An 18898-nucleotide genomic window follows, 5' to 3' on the forward strand; every position below is an offset into this window, starting at 1 on the left:
TTTTAGTGCAGTTTTTTAAAGTTGGTTTTATTTATTTATATTTTTACAAGTTTTTCTATTTGTTTCATCAAAGAAGGTTTGTATGTAGTAGTTTATATATTGGTGACACCAGATATATTGACCACAGTCGTTGTTGCTAATGATATAGTGTATGTACTTAATAAGTCTCAGGATTTTTACTTTACTAATCTTTTTTTTAACATTTAGAGAACTGTAGTGGTCCTGTTGAAAATGAAAATATTGAAGATAAAATTTCTGAATTGGCTGCCTTGAAGGAGCAATTGAATAGAATGCATACTGCTTTATCAAACATTACAGCATCACATCTCACTTCAAGTTCATAATCATCAATTAATGCTGCTAATCTGCATAATAATTCACAGGTAAATTTAAATTATGTACTTATTTTATCAGTTTATTCATATTTTATGTCGCCCGCTATGTTATCTGATAGCTTTTGTGATTATTATATGAATACTCCTTTTACTTACTTGGAAATCACTTATGGCTTTCTATTTCTTCCTGAAATTAACAAGTACTGTAAAAGAATGTATGCATGTTGTAAATAGGGCATATTAATCATGATTTTCATCATCAGGAAAGTAAAAGTTGCAGTTAGACTTTATAATATGTACGGTTACAGAGAAATAAACAAATTTTAAAATGAAATATTACAAAATAAATTCATTCATGATATTTGAAAGAAAAATATGTGCAATTTATGAGTTATGTAGACTAAAATTTGTAATTTTGATGACATTGCAAATGATCATCTCTGAGCAGACATAGTAACATCATGCTTTCTCATAGTAAACTTTTCCATGATTAGGATAACATTTCAACAGAAATTTTTGTAATTTATTTTTAAATTTTGGTTTTTACTTTCTTATTAATAGCAGCTCAACTTTAAATTTTATTTAAATCCAAGAAAAGAAATCTCTCATGGTTGAGTCAAAGTTATTCAAGGTCAAGGACTATCATCATTCTTGGAAATAATTAAGTAAACAAATATCTGTTCATCAGCTGCCAATAGTATTCTCGCTGTTTATTACATTGACCTATCTTATTAAAACTGAGTACCGTAATTCACTTAAAAAATTTCATAAGTTTGTAAATAATTTGGATCATGGTAACATAGTGAGCAGATATGAAAGAAGTCAAAAATTCAGTTACTGAAAATGTAAACATTTATGTAGTGTTAATTCGCATTTAACAACTCTGACATGACTAATTTTTTTTTTGTTTATGCAGGTAATTTGTAACATAGTGAAATAAAGTATACTTATACAGTATGTATAGTACTGTACAGTATACATATTCTATTTTACATCGTAGGAAAATTTAGTACTGTACTTTACATATAGCATTAAATGGATATACGTATTTTTAGGTAGATTTTATAAGAATCAGTACATAATATTATACTTGTACTGATAATATTCAGTACAGTAACAAAATGACTTATAATTTGTTTTATGCCTTGACATTTGATGATACAAGAAATATGGGTGGCAGCAGATTTGTGCAGCTGGTGAGAAGGATCCACATTGTTTTCAGACTTAGGTATAACAGTGAACATAGCAGCAAACAGAAAAATTTTCATATAATCATTACAAAAAAAAGTTTCCTTATTGTTTAATAAATTGATTATCGTAAGATAAAATATAGTTCAGTAATACTAATTATAAATACAAAATAATTAAAATAGATTCTTAAGTAGGAAAATATAAAATAGTTTATAGTATCAAATTCATATTAAAATTGAACAATTTACAATACCTTCTGCATTTCATTGGCTCTCCCTATGAATTTAAAAAGTTTTTGGGATGATCATCTTCCAAGTTCAAAATTAGCTTAGTTTAGTGAGGTATACAGATGTTATTGAATGAATGAAACATTAGATTAGAAAACAGATTGAATAAATTAATTTTATTTTATTTAATTTAATTTTATTTTTATTTCAATTAAATTGAAATTTAATTCAAATTTTACTTGATTTTATTTTATTCAATTTATTTAATTTTAATTAAATAAATTGAATGAATGAACTGTGAAATCTCACTCCAAAGTGTGTCATTACTGTAGACCTATTCAACTAAAGTTAGTACATTTTTCTGGAGTAGAATGTTATTTCTGATCAGCTTTTTTTGTATTTGTTATCTTATATGGGTTATTAGAAGTTGTGTTGTGCATACATAAAACACTGGCTGAAATGGTTTTCTCTGTTTCTTATTATTTTATTTGTTGAAAGGAATTTGGAAGCTTTGAAGAGGAGGATGAAGATGACAAAGGAGAAGAAATAATTCACTCAAAGATTAAACAAGACAACAGAACACAGGTCATATTCCATGGTCATCAGCAGCAGTCTGCTGTTAATATGGCAATGGCAAGCCTCTGTTACCTGCTACCTGTTAAATGGCTACCTCTGTTGCATCGGATAGTAATAGTGCTGGTGTATCATCAAATACTACTGCTCAACAGTTGCATACTAAATCATTGTTAGTGCATTGTTTTAATTGCTTGTCTTATATCCCCATACCTATTTAAAAACATAGATAAATTAATACATTTTTTTTAATACATTGCCTCAAAGCAGGCAATGTGTTATTCCAACTTATTAGAATAATCTGTTATTATAAATATAATCTATTATTTCAATTTCATTGGAATATTAGAAATACTTAAGTAGTAAATTGATGGTTGTTCAGCTGTATTATTTTCAGGTACAGGTATATTAGTTTTTCACTGGTTGATCGGGAAGTTTTAATCATTTTTATGATTTCATTTGCTGTAAATAGGTTAAAGATTTTTATTATAACTCTAGAGTTTGGGTATGTTTGTTCCTTTGGATTAATATTAACATTAAAGTCATCCAAAAGAAAAATATATTTGTATTTATGAGTTTTTTCTTATAAAATCATAGATAAATTATTTGTATAGACATCATAGATACCTAATGGAGGTGATTTAAACCAAAAATAACATATTGGTGTTTTCTCTGCTTAATTGTTGAAACTGAATGTATACCCTGAAAAATTCTACTTAATTCTCTATTTTGCTTAGTTCCTGACCCATTTACTATCCATTAAATTTAATTACATTCATACCTATTTTGTCATCTGAATTTTGTTTTTCTTGGTTTATATTTTAGCTTTTTAAAAGTTTGTCTTTTTTCCTTGTACAGTACAAATTTTAAATCTACATAAAGCACTTTCTGGTTCAACTTCAAGATCAAATTTTGGCCATAGATAAAGATCAGATATAGTTGAATACATTTATAATAAAATATTTGATATTAAAGAAATATATTACATAAATTAAAGACATTGTATCCCTTAATTTCATATCCCTCATCATATGATTTCTTATTTATAGAACTGTCTATACTGACTAGCTAATTTTACTCACTAGAATTTACTTTGTAAAACTACTCGCAATTAAATTTAAAAAATATCTTCAGAAAATTTAATCGTAAAATAGACGTGCTAAATTATTAAATGAAATGACAAGTTTAAGCCAGGTAGATTTCTAAATACAGATTAGGTTTGACTAACTTACCATAGCAAATACAAAAATTACCTGTATTGTGTATATTGTTTTAGTAATTCTATTGAACTTAGGTTTATTGACCTTGTACATGGACAAGCTCTTCAACTGTAGTACAGTTTCGATCTTTACTATTAAAATTAATGTTATTGTATTAGAAAACATTCGTAAAAATATTTTAATAAATTTAAAATTATAAAAGAATATTTGATTTTGGCTCCTTATCATTAGTAAAGCAATGAATTTTCTCAATCACTGTTAATAAATTTCCCCAAATGTATAGTGTATCTTTAGTGGGAGGCTGTAGTTTTGGAAGAAAATAAGATCAGTTACTTTTGTAACAGAATCTTTTATGTATGTTTACTTTAATACTAATATTTGTCTCTTCTCATTATTGGTGAGTATGATATGAGATATATCCAGAAAGTAGTTCCATTTCTAAATATTACTGCTGCAGTGCTTTGATTATGATTCTGCACGTGTGTTCTAAGCCTATGCCATTCTTATTCAGTAGTGTGTCTGTTCACTTCTTAGTGTGTATTATAACGTTTAAGAAAATTGAAAAACCCACTGTGTGTGAAATTACAATATTAATTATAATATTATAAATATTAAATATATGAGATAATAATATTTATTTTATCTGTGATCTTTTTCTTGACTGCAAAGATTATTAAATCGGTTGAAATTCACCATCAGATTTGCTGCGTTAATGGAGAAAATGCAGTGAGTGATTCCATGTTATGGAGATGAGTGGGATGTGATTTGATGCATACAATTGATGACAAGATTAAAGAGAACAGATGATTCACCAAGTACCTTTTTTCATGCATTTTCCAGTAATTTCACATTTGTTTTTACATAAAATGTCTAAGAAATTGAATTGTTAAAAATTGTGTGCATGCTGGTTGCCTAAGATGTTTATGGAAAATCACAAAATGAAATGGTTGAATAGCGCATTTGAATTTTTGACTCTGTACAGAGAACAGGCATCAACTTCTTCAGCCATATATCATTAGGGATAAGACATGGGCATCACAAGTAATGCCTGATATGAAATGATAATTTGTGAAATGGTGATACCCTCTGTCACCCAGAAAGACAAAATGTAAGCTAATGTTTTCCACCTGCAAAATCATGTGTCTAAATAGTGATGTCTGTTGTGAAAAGCCAAAATAATTGCATCGTGTAATCCAGAATAGGCAATGTGGCTTGCTTACCCAGGACGTTGTGTTGATTCATGGCAAAACTTGACACACTGCCACCACAATGTGGGTTTTATGAGTTTGTTCTTGATCTTTTTAATAGCTATTTGGAACTTACTTTCTGGATAACCTATCATATAATGGTGTATTTTTCAATTTTACATACTAATTTCTTTTTTTATCTATTGTATCTTTGTAAAAATTTGTCTTCATTGTTTTTAGGAAGTTGTATGAAGCTAAGGCCAGGTTACACCATTTACAAGAGCTTCTTAATTTAGTGGAATAATTTAGAGAAGCAGGTAAACCAGTTCCACAGAAAATATTATTACTGCTTAGTTCATCAAATGGGCCTTTATCAGGAGATGACAATTTGGACTTGTAAGTGCACATTGTTTTTAATTTTACTCCAGATCTTTATTAAAATGATAATAAATTTCATGAATAATCGTGGGAAAAGTTAAACTATAAGAAAATCATTTCATAGGGTATATTTATAAAATTGAATTACAGTTGAGCGTTATGGGAAGCAACTTTTAACAGCAGCTTATATGAATCTGTTTATTGTTTGGTATTATTTTTTTAGATTCATTACTATCAAAGCAGTTCAGTGTTTAGTTCTGTAATGTAATTTGTATATTTAACAATTATTTTTATCACCACTTTAAATTTAGAAATTCAAGGATTTTTATTGATGCAGTTTACCAAAAATTCTGTATTTACTATTTGTCTATTTTTAATATGGACAAAGTTCTAAGTCTAGATTTTACTGATTTTCACTTAAATTTGTGAAAACTCCTGGGCAAAACTGTTTACTAACTTGGTTAGAGTCGGTCATTCCTTATTTTTTATTTCTTTTTTCTCTAATAATTGCCTCAGTAAATGTGTCAACTAACAATCTGATTCCATCTGTGATGGTATGCTGACACCTTCAGTACTGATGGCAATTCATCCGCTTCATCTTTTAAAAATAATTCTTCATTTGGGTTTAGGCAACTGTGGGATTGTACTTTCCTATCTGGATTTGCATAAATGCTCAAACTAGTGGCTGAGGTACTTATCAGGTAAACAGGCCTTCCACTCTTCCTAAGATGTATGTCAAAGTCTGTGACATATATAAAATGAAAAAAAAACAACATGTATTTTCATTAGTTTTAGGCTTTCTATTTGCTGAAAAATTTGAATGAAAGTATTTTTGTGTTTTAAAGTATTATAAGACAGTTTACAGTTAACTGTGGTTTTATTTTGAAAATTAGTAAGTAAATGAACTTTCCTTTAAACAATTATTGCTTAATTTTACAAATAACTATTGTTATAATTTTTTGTTATACTGATCATAACGTCTTTTTGCCAAAAGCATACTGTCTGTTTGGTTATTCATATTGTGTGGAAAATGTGTAATGAAAATTTATATAGGAAAGTTGACAGAATTTCTAAAAAAAGATAATGTTTGTTAGTAATGAAAGATTATGTTGATGTGTTTAAGTTAATATTTTGTTGTTCTCAGAAGCTCTTGTAGGTTGTAATAAGTGTTAAAAAAGTAAATAAAACTTTAGTACTATTAAATTAAAATTTGATGATTGTCCTCTTTTTATTTTCATTTGTATTTTTTATGATTATTTTTATACTTAACATCTAGAAAACTTTCATAAACGCCTTATAGTCTTGAAATCATCAGAAATTAAAATTTAAAGAAAAAATCATCCAGTTGGAAAAAGAGCAGGTGTAGATGATCTAGAACTTCCCCTTCCTTATGATTTTTTTTTTTACAAAGTGTTATTGTGTTTCTTCTCATGTAGAAGACTGATTTTATTAGTTTTTCTGCAGTGTGTAATTCTCCTCCTATCAATATTACTTAAATGCCAGCTAGTAAATAATGTGAAGTCCTGTGAATGGAAGTAAACTACTTTAAAAAAAAAAAATAAACTAATTTAAAAAACTGCATCAAAAATAAAGAAATAGGAATTGGAAGGTGTTTTTAAATACTTAGTGCTGTCTTTGACGTTGGTTTTATTACGGCTTAAAAAGTTTGTTTTTTGCTAAAATTATTTTTAACAAAAACCCAACTTACTGCTTAGATGTGTAATTTATCTGATCCAGTTGTTGAATTTCTGTTATTTGTTTTTTTTTTTTTGTTGTGCCATAATTTATTCATCTATGACTAACTTATTGTATTCTCATTGCTGATTATTTTGTGTAAGTTTTCCAGAGTATGACGTGAATCTTTATTATTAATTTTTATATTGATGTACAGTAAATATTGTTTATAGTGACCTCTAAGGGGCCGACGATTTTAATTCATTATAACCGATAGTCACAGTAACTGATGTTTAGGTAGCATTTTTGTGGTACTACTTTAATATGCCATCTACACGGGTATTGTAATAAATTAAAATAATAATGTTTAAAAATAATAATAATTTATTTCTGTAATAGAATAATATAAAAGAAACAGAAGTATGCAATAATAAATACAAATACGGTAGAGTAAAATAAGATGGAAAAAAATTGTAAAAATTACTTTTTCTGCAAAAAGTCTGTTATTTTGCTTTGTTTTGAACATTTCGTGTTGTAATACAGTTTATGAAGGTTCTTTTCTAAATCAAAAGAAACACTCTTTGTTTCTTAATTAATAATTTCTGTAAAACTGAGAAATTGGCAAATGGTTTTCATTGCCGCTAAAACTTCTGTAAGATTTGGCAGGTTGATGTCTTCATCGTTGTTGCTATTGTTACCTTCATTGTCATTACCTATGTCCCCATCTATTTCACTAGTACTGAAGCCACTACATCATCTGTTACAGTTTCATGTGTTTTTAAATCTTTGTCAACCTCTTGATAATCTTCAAGCAATGCATTTGCCAACGATTGGTTTTGCAGACTATTGCTCTATTCCACTAAAGATTCTTCTTTGCATGTGATGTCAGTAACTTCGCCAGCCTGTGGTAAAAATCCTGCATGTCGAAAGCGATTTTTTTACAGTCAGCGGAGAAACCTCATTCCATGATCTTTCTAATGTAATTATAGCATCCAGAATAATTATTTTGTGTTTCCATTTTTTGATCTAAATCCTGTATCATTTGTAAAATTAGGTGTTTTTTTGTAGTGACTTAATCATGCTGACTTTTCATGCCTTGATCTAGGGACTTAAGGTTGCTTTTGTTTTTGGTAGTAAGACACTAACTTTATACACAGAAGATTTTCAATGTGTGGATAAGCCAGACAGCCTATAACCAGAATTTTTTTGTCAGTTCCAGTCATATTTGTAGCAGTTAGTATTGTTAGTCTTTCTTTTGATAAGTTTCCCCCAAACACATTTCGCCTTTAAACTGAAGGGTTCTTTGTGCCGTCAGTTTAAAAAAAGACCGGATTTATCTTTAATTTTGGCCAAATAGTTTCTAGCCATTTTTCTGACACACCGGTTGGAGCTGCTGCGGCCTCGCCGGTTATTCTCCCTTACACAATATCTTGATACTGATGGAACCATTGTATCCAAGCTGAAATTATTTCACATGGCTTACCCAATTTTTCAGAAAAATCTTTCACCTTAGTTTGCAGTATAGGGCTGCTAATAGGGATATCACTAGCCCTCTGGTATTTAAACCATTTTAACAGCGCTTGGTCTGCATCATTATGTTGACAAGGCCATAATTTTTTTGATTTCATAGAATTTGTTTCAAAACTTTTCTTAATTTTTTCACAGTTCTGCCACATCGATATTGTCTAATGTCCTATGCCTAATTTTTGGGCAATGTCTTTATTAGTTTCACCATTCTCTAATCACCAGATAATGTCCTCTATTGCAAATGTTTTTCACGAAGTCATAATTAAATTATTATTAAATGAATTACACAGGATACGTAAAGTAAAATACTGTACCCACACGATATGATATGCTCACAGCAAAAGATTAATAACTGAATACGGGTGCTTCAATTTACAGTAATCTGGTACAGGAAGAAGATAAGAAAAACAAGAACTAAAACTACATTTGCAGATAAAAAGGAAAAGATGACTCATTTTAACCAAAAATACTTTCTTTACAGAAATATTTCTGTAGCTACAATGTTGTTATACTACGTTACTTCCATCCGTCATTATAAGCAATAAATTGTTGCATTGAAGTAGAAAAAGTAAGTCATAATAACCGATTTGTCTCTGTAACCGGTGTAATTATAAACAATATACATACAGCATTTATGAATTAACAGTATACCAAACCAACCGACAAAGTTTTGGTCACTATATCTGATATGTCATTGTATCAGATGTCTGTAAAGGATACTATATTTTGTATTTTAAGAATAGTGTAATATTTAATATTATCGCACAATTGAATTTTTATTTACCAAACAAAATGCTCCAACATATCAGTAGAAAACATGTTTTCTGCTGGTCTTGTGGACATAAAATATTTTACTCCTTTTTCTTGGTGCTTAATTTTTATCATATAAGCTCAAGTTTGTGTATATATTGAAATATAGAATGGGGAAATTGAGGTATATAAAAAATGCTATATCTAACTGGGATTCAAAAGTGGGATCTTTCAGATGAAAGATGTTATCTCTCTCGTCATGGAGGCTGGCATTTTGTTACCACTGTTTATTTTATAAACATCTGTACTGTTATACTTATTTTTATTTATTTTATTTTTTAATACTGTTATCTGATAATTTGGTAACTTATTAGAACATTAAAAAAAAAATGACAGTGGTTATCTCGTAAATATGGTTGTTGGATTTAGTAAATTTATATCTTTAATGCTAAAATTGTGTTCACTACATATATATATTTTTTTTAATTAATCCATTTTTATCATCAAATTTTTATTTTATCAACTTGCTTTATGTCCCAACTAATCTTGTGGGTGGATGTATGAGATGTAAGAGACATTCTGTGGGAGTAATAGTATTCACTATATAATCAGTCCCTGTGATAAATAGCATGAAGAGGTTAGTCGTAGAACTGAATTCTGCATTTTGGTGGGCTTGGAATGCCATTGTGCAACATTGATACATATTGATGTATGTAACACACAATATAGTCTAAGACTTTAAATTATTAATCATACTATAAAAATTAGAAAATGTTTTGATAATATTGATATATTGATCTTTCACTAATTCTTATTATTGTTAATAATGGTTTCCTGCTAACAGTTTTAGCTTATGATTTTATGGAAAAAATACTTTTTTTAATTTTATGGAAAATTATATTTATAATTTTATGTATAAAATTTTAATATTATTAATATTAAAAAGATTTGTAGATTTATTGTTTTCTGTTTCTTGTGTGTTTTGAAAAAATTGTTCAGTTGATTATTTTATTACGTTTACAAATTATCTGTATATTATAAATACTAAAATTTCATCACTACATCTGATCCAACATTTTTATTTAGTATGCATTTAAAAATAATGTGCGTAATATTAAAAATCACTACATACGTCTTCTGATTACTACACTAAGAAGAACCCATTGGACCTTTCTTTCCATAAACAATGTATCATGGAATGTAAAATAATTTTGATTTGAACAATGTAGTGTTATTGCTTGATTAATGATGATTTATTGGTTTATACTGTTATAGTCAAGTAATTTTTGTACAAGTTTTATATTTCCTTGTTAAATTTCTTTTATGTTGCACAAAATAAAATAGTTGTATTTCCTAATTGTATTTCTTTTAAATTTTCTACTAACTTTTTGATCTCGTGGAGTATATTTTCTACTTTATCTTTGCAGTTATTTAATGGTTTTAGTTCAAAATTTTAATTTATGAGGTCAAATTATAGTTTATTAATTCTTTTTTTTTAAATTTATTTACTTGCACATATTATGTTTTGTATATTTTAATAATAGGAATATTATCTGCTTTTGTAATGGGTCTATTGAATAAAAATTTTTTTTTTATTTCTTTCTATAAATGTATTAGTTTAATTGTAAATTAAATTTTGAAGTGTTATTTTATCAAAATTTATGTTTATGTATATTATTATTTAATTATTAACATGTGATTGTAAAAAAAATCTTTTTATAAATAATATTCAATAATAACAATGAAACAACAAAAAAATATGAAAAAAAAATCAGAAGTTATTAGTGAAATAAATTTTATGTACTTTTAAAAATGTGCATATGTAATTTAATTGGCATTATTACATGTGTGCATGCGCGCATACACATGTGTGTATAATAGATTTGGTGAAATATCTGATTATTTAATATTAATTGAAAATTATAATTTAGAATTGTATTATTTTTGGATATTCTAGTTAAATTTCTGTTCAATTTTATTTAATTATTCTGGAATTTCTGTTTAATTTATCTACATTGAAGTTAACTACAGAGTGACTGAAAAATAGACCCTCACAAGAACAACATATATACTGAGGCATACATGCCTGATCTTTAATAAATTGCAAAAAATTCTTATTTTTAGTTTATTAATCCTCTGATTTTGTTGGTCAGTATTTTCCCTAAGATGGAGTTTGTCATTATTTTGTTTAGTTGTTATTTGTTGCCAGTCACTATCGCTCTTTGGTTTGATATAACTCTTCTGATCCTAATTTATGTATACATTCTCTAGTTTTCAAATTTTCTCTCATTTTATATTCTTCATCCTCTTAATCGTTTTATTTTTTCCTTGGTGTAACATTTTCTTCCTCTTTATATTTATCATCTCTTAATGTTTTTATTTTTTTTGTTCGCAACATTTTCTTCCTTTTTTTTAATTTAAATATTTTGATTTATTAATAATATAATTCTTAACCTCTGATTGTAAAAAAAAAACTTTTACAATAAATAATAATTCAGTAATAATAAAAAGAAAATACGAAGAAAAATCAGAAGTTATTAGTGAAATAACATTTTATGTACTTTTAAAAATGTGTATATATAATTTAATTTAATAGGTGTACAAGGAAGTCATGTGGTGTCCACATCAGATTATTTTTTTTTTTTTTAATAAAAGGGAAATAAACTGTTATAGTTAATACTACGTAAAAATAATGTTGTTTGTTTATTTTAAAGTTTGGAAACCATAGTTGTTACTAATTTACACATGTATTCTGTATAATTCTGTATAGTTTTTTAAAGTCTATATTTTTTTTGTACAAGTCATCAATTACAGGTTAAAAAGTCTTTTTTTGTATATATAAAACACTTCCTTTATAATTGTATTATTTACTTTGATTTTTAAGTAAGGAGATAACTTTTTTAAACATTTTTTAATGAATTCAACATTAATTTAATGTTGAATTTGTGTTATTTTTAATTCTTTATCTTATTATACATACATACATACATACATACATATAGACTCTTTACTCTGTACTATTATACAAATATAAATAAATAATTTGATCCACCAACTACAGAATAAAATTAAATTAGGTAGGATGACACTTAACCTTATATCATTGTATATTCACAAGAGTACTTTCATGGTTTTCTCCTATCTTCAGTTGATATAATCTTTTTATTGTTCATGTAAAATTACATACACACCATTAACAAAATCAATTCTTGATATATACAATAAAACAGAATTTGCTAAAACTTTAGGTAAAAAATTTAAAAAAAATTGAAAGTTAAAGTTACAAATTCCATTCATAAAAATATGTCGTCAAATGATAAAAATATTAATTAAAAGTTAAAATGATAAATGTGTTAAAAAGAATGAATTTGTGTGTGTGTGATTTAGGTAGCTAATATTATATTACTGTCAAATTCATTTTTGTTAACTTTTAATTAATATTTTTATTATTTGACGACATATTTTTATGTATGGAATTTTAACTTTTAATTTTGATTTTAAAGTTTATATCTAAAGTTTTAGCAAATTCTGTTTTATTGTATTTATCAAGAATTTATTTTGTTATTGGTTGTATTTATAATATGTAACTTTACGTGAATAATAAAAAGATTGTATCAACTGTAAATGTGAAAAATTGTGAAAGTACTCTTTATGTACAATGTATAATGATTATGTAATTATGTGATTATGTATTATGTGATTATAATGATTATGATTCTGTGTAATGATATAAGGTAAATGTCATCCTACGTAATTTAATTTTATTCTGTACTTGATGGATCAAGTTTAATAATAAGTTTTATTAGTTGTGTTTAGTTTCTTGTAGACGATAAGCAAAAATGTATAAAATATATTTATTACATCTTTTGAATTAAAAGTGAGGTCTAGTTATAAAGTTTTGGAATATTTATAAATTTTTGTAACATCCTACTCAGAGTGAAGCCTATCTTTAATGTATTTCCTTCATAGGCGATGCTCTGATTTCAATTTGTCACCCCTGGAAGCAGTCTTGGTAGGCATTTTTCAGTATAGCATTTGTTTATTTGCAATTTTTTTTAATCCCAAATCATCATCCTTTTAAAGGGGATTTCAGTTTAAAGAATAAGCAAGGTCTGGTGAATCCTGGTCAGGTAATTGGGTTTCTGAGGAAGCATAGTTATCTTAGTTTTGGCTGGAAATCAAGGCTGGTGAGTGAGCTAGCATTCAAACATATATGCAAAGTTTGTGTAACAAACTTTGCAAGTATTTTTGTATTTTTTAATTTTTTTTCTTCATAAGATATGACAAGATCCTATTAATTTGTTGCAATCTTCTGCTAATTCTGAACTATCCACTAACTAGGAATGCATGATTTCATGATTATATGAAGTGTGAGGATTATTTACATGATGTTAAGGCACCAGATGTGGATGATTATCTGTTGATTGACAACTATCCTCGGTTCTCCTTAGCCATTTACAACAACACACACTGACCTTCATAAACATTTTTTATTTATGAGTCAGCTGTCATAAATATAAATATTACCTCATAAATATCACCCATCTTAATGCCCAAAACATTTTTTACTTGTACTTGAACAGCTGTAATTCAATAAATATCTGCTGTAGAATGATGAAACTGGTGACAGATTAGGCTTGAAGTAATTCACTTTGCCAAACCACTTATAAGCAATAGTAACAATTCATGTTGATGGATTACTGAAAAAGTTCAAGAATGATTTGTGTAGTTTTATAAAAAGTCTAATTTTTCAAAATTAAAGAAAAATATTTTGGGAAATTCAGTTTTGAAATTTTAACTCTCATATTAAAACCATTTAGGATTTCTTTTAGAATGATTTTGAATTTTTGTAAACTTTCTAATCTATTGGTTTAATAAGAAATCTAACATTGGTTTAATATGAAGTTGTTCAACCAATAATTCTAAAATTGTAGTCTATAATATAAATGGAAAAAATCTTGTGATTTAAAAAATAATTTTATTAATATTTCTTGAGGTGCTAAAAGTTATGTGTAGATACTTAATATTCCACTCCATAATTAACATGATAAAACTTTTTAATAATTATATAAACACTTTTTTCACTTCAGTATTTTAGGAAATAAGTGTAAATAATTATATTTGCATGAATGGAGAAATTGCTGATTCTCTTCTTTTTTTTATATAACTAGAAAGCTGAAATTCAACATAGTTATTATCATCATTAGTTTATCAATTCATAAGGGAATAAATTAAGTAGGAGGAGGATTGAAAAAGGTTCTGAGATTGGAAGAGCTTGAATCTTGATATAGTGATGGTTTTTCCATAGTGTACTTTATTTTGAAGGTTTTGCCCCACTTTTCCTAGGGGGATGAAAAGGGATGTAAACTAACAAACAAGGAAACCCTTACATTACTTACTTTTTATTAGTTCTCCCTTTTTCTAAGTAGCTAGAAAAGTAAAATATTATAAAATTGTAGCCAATATATAACTGCAAAAAAATCTATTTTAAAAATAAATTTTATTAAAATTTCTTGAGGTGCTAAAAATTATGTGTGGATACTTAATATTCTACTCCATAATTAACATGATAAAACTTTTTCAAAATTATATAAACACACAAGTTATTCCAAAGGGGTCTTCAGTACGAGAGAGTTATTTTAAATAATAATCGCATAATTAAATAATGGTTAAAAAAGATATGCAGAGATCAGAACTGGAAACATGAAAACTGATGTGGGTGTTCATGTACATCAAAGCTCCTTTCAAAAAAGTGTATTTCATCTTTTTTTCCTAACGTGTGTAAAGATCTGAAGACCAATTTTCCATACAGTATACATCGCTTCAGTTAAAATGATACTGATGTCATATATAATTACTCCACTAACCTCAAGCTAATATTTACTCCAAGTTTGGGAATTTTCCTTAGAAACAAACCTAAAAGAGTTAAATTGCGTAGTTTTATCTCCTGACCTCCTTATCTCTTCTGTACCTGTTTTGATAGAAGCTTGAAATTGATCATAGATAATAAAATTAATATTCTATCAAATATCTCAGGTTTTCCATATGAACAACCCTGAAAAGCATGAAGCAGAATTGGAGTGCATTTCATCCCCTTACAAATTTTTTTATCCAGTTGTAATAAAAACTAAAATTTATTTTTGAAAGTAACTTTAATAAACTGAAAAAAATTAGGTTTTCCTTTTTATTCCCCGTAAAAAGGGTCTTTGTTAATCAGTCTTAGTAGAAAGTCCAAATGTTCTTTCATTAATCAGCAAGTGTATTAATTTTATTTTTGGAGGAACATTTAAATTATTTAAATTTTAAAATCCTAAAAATGATTCTTATTGAGGTAGTGTGTGAAAAAGTAAAACCAGGTTTGGCTAGTCTTTAGTGAACTGTAAGCTTCTCTCATGTAGCGAACAAAAGATGAATGAGTTATCATTCATCTTTACTCATTCAAGGGAACATAAGATCCCTTCTCATTGAACTGAAGTGGATTTCTTTCTTTTCTTAGAGTCTTAAAATGCAGTTGTGAAATAGATGAAAGTTCAGATGGTTTGAAACGCATGTAGATAAACTATACAGTGTAATTTTTAAACAGAAAGAGTAGTTAGAATAATGGTAAGTAATAATGCTTACATAAGTAAAATATATACCTGCCGTAAGTGCATTAAACATAGAGGATTCATGATAATAATCATTTATATTGAGGAAGGATTAAATTTTAAAAGTTTAAAATTTGATACAGATGCTAACTAAAAAATTCTGACACCTTAATTCAAGATTTCAAACCATTTTTACAAGTATCAAAACTGGATAATGTTTCATATTTCCAGTTCATAGTCATAAATATTGGAAACATTTAACAAAAGCATCATGTGAAAGAATAAATACCTATTCATATATTCTGTTTACTGATAAAATTTCAGATTGACTTGATGAAAATTAAATACTGATGTGAAGCAAGTAAATGTGTGTGTGTGTGTGTGTGTGTGTGTGTTTCAAAAGGGCAATAAAAATAAAAAAGAGCTGAAAAATTCATTTGTTACTCATATGAAGAATTGGAATTTTATCTAGTTTAATTGTAAAGAAAAAAATTATTTTTCAATCATTTTGAAAATTTCTTGTTAGTGCTAAAAATATGTACAAAATGTGTTATCTTATAGTAACCATAAATTTTAACATAATCATTATTAGTTTAATAGTTTTATGCAAAGCAGTTATAGCTTTAACACATTAATTCTCAAACTTTTTTAAATCGGCCATCACCTTCCTTGACTGACCTGAACGTCTCCAATTTTTTGTGGGCCTTTTACCATCCCCCTTGAAGGCCTCCAGCACCCACAAGAGAGTGTTATCGCCCACTTTAAGAATAAATGCTTTAGCATCTGATCTAAGATATTAGGTACTGGTTTTTTTTTCATTTTTATTGCACCCATTTTGTGTGATGAGCAAAGGGTGCTCCTAAATCTTCGCTTATTGTCAGACATTATTATAAAAGTATTTTAGTGTGAGTAAATTGGCTTGTATTATTACTACATGTATTATAACAACTATTAAATATAATATTCTTTGTTATGCATGATGAAAGCCAAAAATATAATGATTATAGATGATCCAACTTGAGTCAGAAGTTGCTCATAAAAAAGACATGATCATTATCAAAAGTAACAGCCATTCTAAGCTTGATGGGGGGAAGTGCAGCATGAAATGGTTTCTGTTAACTTTCTTTTTGAGCCAAATGTATGGTTTAATATCGGCATAACCAAGCCCACAAAATTGCAGGTGATATACAGTTCAACAAGTGATACTTGCAGAACTCTGTTCAACCACAGGGCCTGACTGCATAGTGGACATCATTACTTTAAAACAAAGAAACTTTGAATGGTGCCTCATTTAGTTCAGATCTTGTACATGGAATAGATTCATAAGAAAAACTGGGATAGATAGTGCAAAGCAGTACAAAGTAATGCATCCATTTTTTGTTGTGAAACAGTGCATTATATACACTACTTCAACTAAGTAGGAGAATTTTACAATAAATGGTAAAAGAATAATTTTTTACTTCATAAGTACCCATAAAATAAAATTTTAGATCAAACATGCAGTCAGTATTCTTGTAATTTATAATAAAAAGTTTATATATAAAATTAAGATAATAAACTCTGTTGCTAATGTAAAAATAAAGTACATGCAATGAATAAAAATTATACTAAACATATTTAAACAAACTGAACATGAGCATCGTAAAAAATGAAATTAAATAAAAAGTAGTAGTAGAAAATCAATAATTACAGTTGCAATGATTATCAAAGAAACAATAGACATTACCACTTAAATATCAGCAATTTATAACAGTGTGATCAAAACATCTCTAAATTTCATTGGTGATAACAATGTATTAGCTAAAAAACTTTTATAATGTAGTATGGCAGTTTTGGATCTGAAAATGACAATTGGTTCAAATCATTTATGCAGCTATTCACTAATTCAACCACTTTTACAATGATTTATTTAAATTTTAATATGAATTTTTTTTAATTATAAATAAATAGTGATTTTTAAATTAAATAATAGGTTAGACTAGTTGCATGATTTATCAAATGTGAAGCAAATAGTTTTTAATTAAACATACCTGAGAAAGTATATTTATTTTGCTATTATTTTAAAGTTTTAGTATTTTAAATTAATGCTAAGTAATTAATTCTTTTAATTAATTGCTCATGCTTAATGGTTGTGTATTATGAAGTGTTATAAATAAAAAAATGTAAAATGGCAAAAAGAGTGAGTGCTACAGGTTTTCAGAAGCATTTTAATCAGTTTATATAAGTAAAATATGTGCCTATGCTGCAGTTTTCATTTAAAAACTTTGGAGCATTTACAGTGTGTTTATAAATTTTCTTGTGTTTACATACTGAAACAGGTTAATCAAAATATAAAAAATGTTTTGCCACATATTATGTACTTGCTGCATGAACTATAATATAAATATTTCTTATTTTTAAAAGTTTCATGTATATAAATGAACGCATGATTGACAGAAATAAAATTTGAATGAATATTATTGGAGCTATAAAAAACTGGAATTGATATAAAATTCATAGTTGAATTTTTGCTTAGATTATGTTATATTCTATTATTAATGTATTTGATTATATCAAAGTTTTATTATTGTTATTTTGTACATTTATTTTTATTTAACACACAAGTTGTCTCATGAAGAACAACAGTTATTTCAGGATATGTACTGCATAAAAATAAAATAATAAATAGATTTTAAATAAAGAAGTTCATGTAAATAGATGTTTTGAAACTTTGCTTTTGAGTTATAAATAGCAAAAGATTTTGTCATAATTCCTGCTTCTGTTGCAAAGTGAAACTATTGAAATTCTTATTTACCCAAATTATTACAAAAAATTAATGGTTGTATATGTTTGTTGACATCACATGAAAAAATATATATGTCTTTCAGTTAAAATATATCTTTCAGTTTTTGAGAGAACTGTTGTCAAGCCCAAAAATTTAATAAAAAGCACACTTTTCAGGTCTGGTGTAACTTTCTTTGTTAAATTTGCAGTAAATTTATAAAATTTTGTATATTAAATTAATAGAGTCTAATTCAGAGAAAATTGTAAATATTCAATCAAGTAACAGCAGATAAAGGATTTAGCAATTTTTACTTGTTTAACAAAACATAGCAGAAACATTTTTTAATTTTGACTGACTCAAAGATCTTTTTTATATTGAAAAAAAAAGAATGTAAAAAAATAATTACTCAAAGTAAATAATTAAAACAATACATTACAGACATATAGCTAAGAATTATTCAAAATATTGATAGTCACTGCATACAT

The 18898-nt window shown here is 26.9% G+C and overlaps 1 protein-coding gene across 2 annotated transcripts in view; it reads left to right on the forward strand.

Moving 5' to 3' along the window:
• The first annotated feature begins 2263 nt into the window (after positions 1 to 2263).
• The window catches only part of LOC142324736 (uncharacterized), a 42334-nt gene continuing 25699 nt past the window's right edge, over positions 2264 to 18898 (forward strand). For both annotated transcript variants that reach the window (XM_075365668.1, XM_075365669.1), the window contains exons 1-2: positions 2264 to 2498; positions 4974 to 5129. The gene's annotated coding sequence lies outside the window, so the exon portion shown is untranslated. The remainder of the gene's footprint in view (positions 2499 to 4973; positions 5130 to 18898) is intronic.

Source organism: Lycorma delicatula, chromosome 5 (genome assembly GCF_047948215.1).
Source record: "Lycorma delicatula isolate Av1 chromosome 5, ASM4794821v1, whole genome shotgun sequence".
Classification (NCBI taxonomy): Eukaryota; Metazoa; Arthropoda; class Insecta; order Hemiptera; family Fulgoridae; genus Lycorma; species Lycorma delicatula.